Source organism: Limulus polyphemus, unplaced genomic scaffold (assembly GCF_000517525.1).
Source record: "Limulus polyphemus unplaced genomic scaffold, Limulus_polyphemus-2.1.2 Scaffold963, whole genome shotgun sequence".
Lineage (NCBI taxonomy): Eukaryota > Metazoa > Arthropoda > Merostomata > Xiphosura > Limulidae > Limulus > Limulus polyphemus.
The window spans coordinates 154,446-161,122 of NW_013666573.1; positions in this window are offsets into that span (position 1 = coordinate 154,446).

The window sequence follows — 6,677 nt, forward strand, 5'->3', positions numbered from 1 at the left end:
GCGTTGCTTTGTGCTTAACTTTAAACAAACCCAACCAAACAAAGGTGTAAAATCCCTACTTCCCAGTCCTCTCACAAAGAACGTGGTTTACAGCACTAGGTGTGAATGTAATAAACAATACATTGTAGAAACACAACACTCGTTACAGGATATTAAGATCTGTGTTATAAACACATCAGCTATAGCTTTTCATGTTCAGGAAAACGACCATATAATAGACCTAAAAAATGTCAAAATAATAGACAGAGAAGAAAACACCAAACGTAGAAGAATCAAGGAAACTATTGCCATCCAAACCCAAAATAGCGGCCAGCAACTACTCGATTCTGCATAGACAACACTTATCAAAGACATAAAACATAATTTGTCGTGGTTTCGGTGTAAAATTAAACCATTAATTTTACAATGTATTATTTGAAGCATGAAAAATTCCTTTATTTTCATTTCTTCATATAATACCTATAATTGTATTTTTCTTATGTTTACCATATTGAAGCAATCGATTTATCCTCTATGTTCGTCATAATTCTATATGTTTAATAACTTTAATACCAGATGTCAATTAATTTTAACATTGTTGCCTAGATACCTATTTTACACCGGAGTTCCACAGTTAAACGAACTTTTATCGCTCAGTACATTGTTGACCAATGAAGGCTCCGGCAAGAGAGTTGGAAAGCTCGCAGGTAAAAGTATTCTAATCTAGAGAAAAGTCCATGATAATTCTACTGTTTAAGAATCTTGCTACATGAATATTTTTCCTCTCAAATGGCTATGGCATGACTGACTGTTCAGTCATGATTGCACCTGGCGGCATTCAGACGTGTAAACGTTAAACATATCAATTTTACCCCCCCGTGGCACAGCAGAATGTCTGCGGACGTACAACGCTAGAATCCGGGTTTCGATACCCGTGGTGGGCAGAGCACAGATAGCCCATTGTGTCGCTTTGTGCTTAATTATAAACAAACAAACAAACATATCAATCGTGACACCACAACTCGCGTTTGTAGTGACACCCTCTGTGTTAACACAAACATATCGTTGGAGTTAAATGTAATTAGTTTAACGCTCAGTTCAAGAACATGTCCATCCTTAGATATTAAGGTGGATTGGAGATTATAATAGCTAAGGCTACTCACCCAACTCATCAAAACAGTTTGGGTAAATTAACTTGAGGGCATTGTAAAACACTTGATTAAAACTGTACACTTAATGAGACGAAAAATATGTGCCTGTGTATTTAATTAAATAAAAATAATTATTCAGCTGAAAATTTGTAAACGAAGTGTCAAGTTACACAAATTCTGGAACGTGTTCATTCGACAGACAAGAGTAATATTACACATAAGCACACTGTGTGGATTCTCTAACCCCTGGCATAAGCTGAATCTTTTTCGTACGTTCAATAAGTTCAAGAATACAATTTATCAGGAAAGAACAGCATCTTCGTTCAATCCAATATGACTTTTTGTCAGAGTCGGAGATTATGCAATCGTGTCTCAAGCGTTGAATGACTGTGAAATGTAACCCGCAACATCTGTTTGACGCCGATATAATCTCGGACCCAGTAAAAACTTGAGAAATTCCTGTATGCAGTATTTTACCCTATGAGCATTTCTTAATACGGTTATCTTAAATTTCATAGCTGCTTCATCTACTTTAAAATGAACTGTTCAAATCAAAATTCATGAGTTTGTTATATCGATTTTCGATATCATACTCACCTTCAATACAGTCTAGAAATATATTTCTGTCGCTGAAAGAAGTTATTTTCGAAACGTACGTGTTGTTGGATTAACATATCATCTAATAGAAATGAGCAAATTTTCAAACCCATATTAACACATTACACTAGATTCTGATATTCTAATTAAGAAAAATATTGGTTGTTATTGTTAAGCTACACAAAGAGCTATCTGTACTCTGGCCACCACGGGTATCGAAACCCGGCTTCTAGTTGTGTAAGCCCGCAAACATACCGCTGTGCCACTAGGGAGGGGGTCAGAAAAAAACAATGTTTATAATTAAATAAGAATGCTAGTTACTCATATTCTCTATGTCCTTATGTTAGACTGTTACCGAATTACCAGAATACTAAATCTTACTGTGTATTCTAAATACCCGCAATTCACTTTAATACTAGCACCAACCACTGATAAACATCAAGCATTTTAATTATGAATAAATCAAGTGAAATTAAAACATAATATTTTCATTTTAGTTTAATTAGTTTTAATTTAGTGTTTTGAGTTATAAAAACGTTAATGAACATATCCTGCTATAGTAGCATTGTTAATAACTTATGCTGACTATGGAAAAAATAACGTAAGCCTAGCATTATACCTTCAACTACTTGGTATCAACGAACGTTGTTTTTTCAATTGATTAATCGGACAGTTTAAAAACGCTACCTTGCAATAACCAGCTCAAACGTTTTATTAAAATCACTGTAAAATCCTGTTTCTCATGCAAATCACTGAAAATTAGCCAGTAGAGTTTTAATGATATTCATACTTGCAAGTAAGCCTCAGTTCATTAAAACGTATTTTACTTGCACAAAAGGAATGGCTTAAAACTATTTATATACATCCGTATAAGATGCGACCCTTATAAGTATTTAAAAGTATTTTACACGCACAGGCAGGAAGGTTCTTTAAAATTATTTATATACAAACGTATAATACTCGACCCTTATAAGTATTTAAAAGTATTTTACACGCACAGGCAGGAAGGTTCTTTAAAATTATTTATATACAAACGTATAATACTCGACCCTTATAAGTATTTAAAAGTATTTTACACGCACAAGCAGGAAGGTTCTTTAAAAGTATTTATATACAAACGTATAAGACTCGACCCTTATAAGTATTTAAAAGTATTTTACATGCACAAGCAGGAAGGTTTTTTAAAGTATCTATATACAAACTTATAAAACCAGACCATTATAAGTATTTAAAAGTATCTTAAACGCACAAAAAGAAGGTTATTTAAAATAACAGAGCAGTCCAGAGCCGTTTCTTAAAACTGGACTCGACATGGTGTAGTTGTTAACCTGTTGGACTACGAATCGATAGGTCCGAGGTTTGAAATTTAATACTGCTGAACATGTTCCGCACTCTCATCTGTGAGAGAGTTATAAAAGTGATAGTCAATCCATTACATTCGGCACAAAAAGTCAGATAAAGCCGTTGTATCGGCAAATGCTGTTGACTGCCTTCCTTCTGGTCAATAATTCAAAATTAGGGCCCGCTGTACCCGAGTTCCATAGGTGTTGTTGACCTGACGACTTAGCTAACATATGCATAAGGCGCCATTCAGACTGAAAATTCCAATTTCTAAAAACTATTTTAAAGCAGAAATAAGTTATTTTAGAGTGCACATTTAGATAGCGTTCCGTAACATTTTTAACAACCACTTATTAGAACCTTTCCTGAAAAATTGTTATTTGCACAAGCGGGTATAACTCTTATGAATTATTACTACCCACACGCCAAAACTAATTTTAAAATATTTATACACAAAAATCACCAAGACTGGTCCTTAAAAGTACTCACAAGACATGAAATCATATACCCCAAACTAGACCTGGTCCTTAGAAGAATTTATATCAACACCTTTAAGCCTGTACACAAAGACGTCCAGACTCTGAAAATTAGGAACTTTCTATAGGGTTTCTAAAAGTAACAATTCAATCCAGTTTCTTCAAAATATTTTCATTGACGAATTAGAATAGTTCCTGAAAAAGAAATTTACCCATACTTTAGAATTATTTCTCCAGAGTATAAGTATAACGTTCCGGAAAATCTTAGGCCTAAGTAATAATGGTTGCTCAAGTATTTATACGTACTGGACAAGACAGGTATAGAACAACAGAATTCCACAGTATGCTACACGGATGTGAATTTCTCATTGAATATCCAGAACATTATTTGGAAATAAAATCTAAATAATTAGACGACAGTTCGAGAGATTCATGTTGATCAATAACATGCTCTATGTTGTACAGTAAATATATAGGTCTCATTATCTAATTATAAGATACAAAATTTACATTGCAACTCATCAATAACTAGTTTTGGCTAATGCTTTCCGAAACTTTGCCTGGTTATGTTAGTATGCATACATACTTATGAAAGTATGCAATGTTTCGGAACTTCTTTCAGACTGAAGAAAGGGTTTTTGTTCGATTTACACAGAATTCAAATGTTGGTCTATAATTTGATAGCCTTATTTTACAGATAAAGTAACGTTTCAACACTGTGTATTGACCTCATTTTACATATCAAGTAATTTCGCAACGCTGTATATTGACCTCATTCTACAGTTCAGGTAATGATGTTACAGCGTTGTGTATTGACCTCATTTTACAGATCAGGTAATTTCGCAACGCTGTGTGTTGTCCTTATTTTACAGATAGGGTTATAACACAATGCTGCGTGTTGAAGTACACATTACACAACGTTGTTTGGAGTTTCTGCAATTGATTACTTGTGTCTATGCACGTTATTTTCCGACAGGTAAATAGTCTGGAAATTAGCATTTAGTAAACTACACATTTTTTTAGCAGGAACGTGGTAAACAGGGTCAGATTGGAAGACGTTTAGTTAGGTCTTTTACACTCTAGTTGGATGTAGTTAATGGAAACTGTAAAATTTGATTAACCAGCTATGTAAGTTATGATTAACCAGTTATGTAAGTTATGATTAACCAGCTATGCAAGTTATGGTAATCAGAATACACAGCTCTCTTTCAAAGTCACTATTTCTCTGTATGACTAATGTTCTAGTGAAACAAGTTCAACTCACACGATTTGAGTTCTGTAGTTACAAAGAAGGGAAAGTTTTTAGTTTTTGACAGATGGTTGTATTTTCTGTCTCAAAAGATTCTTATCCAAAAACACGTTTTAGTATTCCTCAAAAACAGTATCAGAAAACTACCTAGCTCCGTTTTGTTTTGTCACGAGCCATATTGAAGTCCTAACCATATTTATGCCAGGTTTTATTGTACGTTTTTAGTTTATTCGATAGATAGATATTTTAGATTTATGTGTAAGCTTTTCTTCTAAAACACATAGAGTTGTGCTTTAAAATTCTTTCAATGAGAAATACTATGAGTATTTACTCATCCACTTACACGAACAGTGAAACATGTATTTTTCTAAACCTTATGATCACTCTCTCTAAAATTGAATTGAGTTTTACGAAATAATCAATAATCGTGTGTGTACCGTATACAGTAAAACATCGTGTAAATCTAGTTTTTGGTCGTTTGTGTTGGACTTTAATCCGATACTGAGTTGTATACTAGATTACATATTCACGTTCTATTTTAAACATAAAGCGCATTGTGCTGTTAATACTTTCCCCAATTTTGTGAGTTTTTTGTGATTTCAACTGAAGATTAAAAATAATCCTTTGCATGTTCTATACACACAAATCGTAAAAATAAGTTGTTTTTCAATTTAACTTACACAATGTGGCAATATGAAATTCGTGAATGGTATATTAATTTTGATTTGCTGTTTCAAACAATTAATAACTGGATTTGGATTTATGGTTGATTTTCATTTATTTTGTTTCTAAGGAATTTCAAACATCCAATGTTAATACGATCTCACGCAGCATCTGTTTATTATGATCAACAACTCTGTAACTTTTTTGTTCCGGAATAGCGGAAGAAACAAATCTCTGACACAGAAGAAGGTTCATGAGGATGACCGAGTGTATGTCTTGAATGTTGCCTGGTCATTTGTATAAGGGTAAGTAAATTCTCTTTGAAGTAGTCTTTCGTGCAAAGTTTAGTGGGATATAATGTAAAATGGTGCATAAACCAAAGCGTTCTTGATCAGACTGGCTACACTTTTGGTTCTTCCATTGTTACTGAAATGTATAGGTTCTTTACTTTAGGGGAAATTGACTTGAACTCGATTAAAAAAAAAAAGATTATGTGAAGGTTTTGGTGAATTTTGTCCATGTCCTTAACTGATCAGTTTGTGTTGCTTGCACCTGCTTAGACCCTTTTCTCAAACTGTTTTCAGTTATTTGTTAATAGAGTATAAAGAGAATTTCGATACACGGAGTTTTACCTCATTATTCGATAAAACTATATGATAACACCATATTCCACCAAAATCCTCGAAACCTCGGTTTTGTAAAACATATTCTATGAATGTACCAGTATGCAATAAAACATTCGCAAATAAAACACTTGTTCAGGGTGCTGTTATCTATATACTACTAAAACTCTGAGATTGTTTGTTTGCTTGTCTGTAATTAAATACAACAAAAAACGGCGCACAATAGCGCCATACTTGTAATGAAATGAGAATAGAAACAGAATAAAACAAGTTCGATGATGAGGAACCCACTTTGAGACTAATAATGGTTGGAGACGGCTTGAATTGGTAATAATCAAAAACTTATGGTAAATTTGATGTTGGGATGAATGGAATTTGTGTTTAAAGAAAGTTAGTGTATGTTCTGTAGAAGTTAAACCAGCAAAAGTGTCATCGACATATCTGTACCAGTATAGTGGGGGATGAAACTCACAATGTATGGCTTGTGTTTCGATCTGGTTCATAAATATATTGGCAAGAACGGGCGAAACAGGATTGCCCATACTTTAACCATCTATTTGAAGGAAGTGTTCGTTGTTGAAAATGAAGTTGGTTTTAG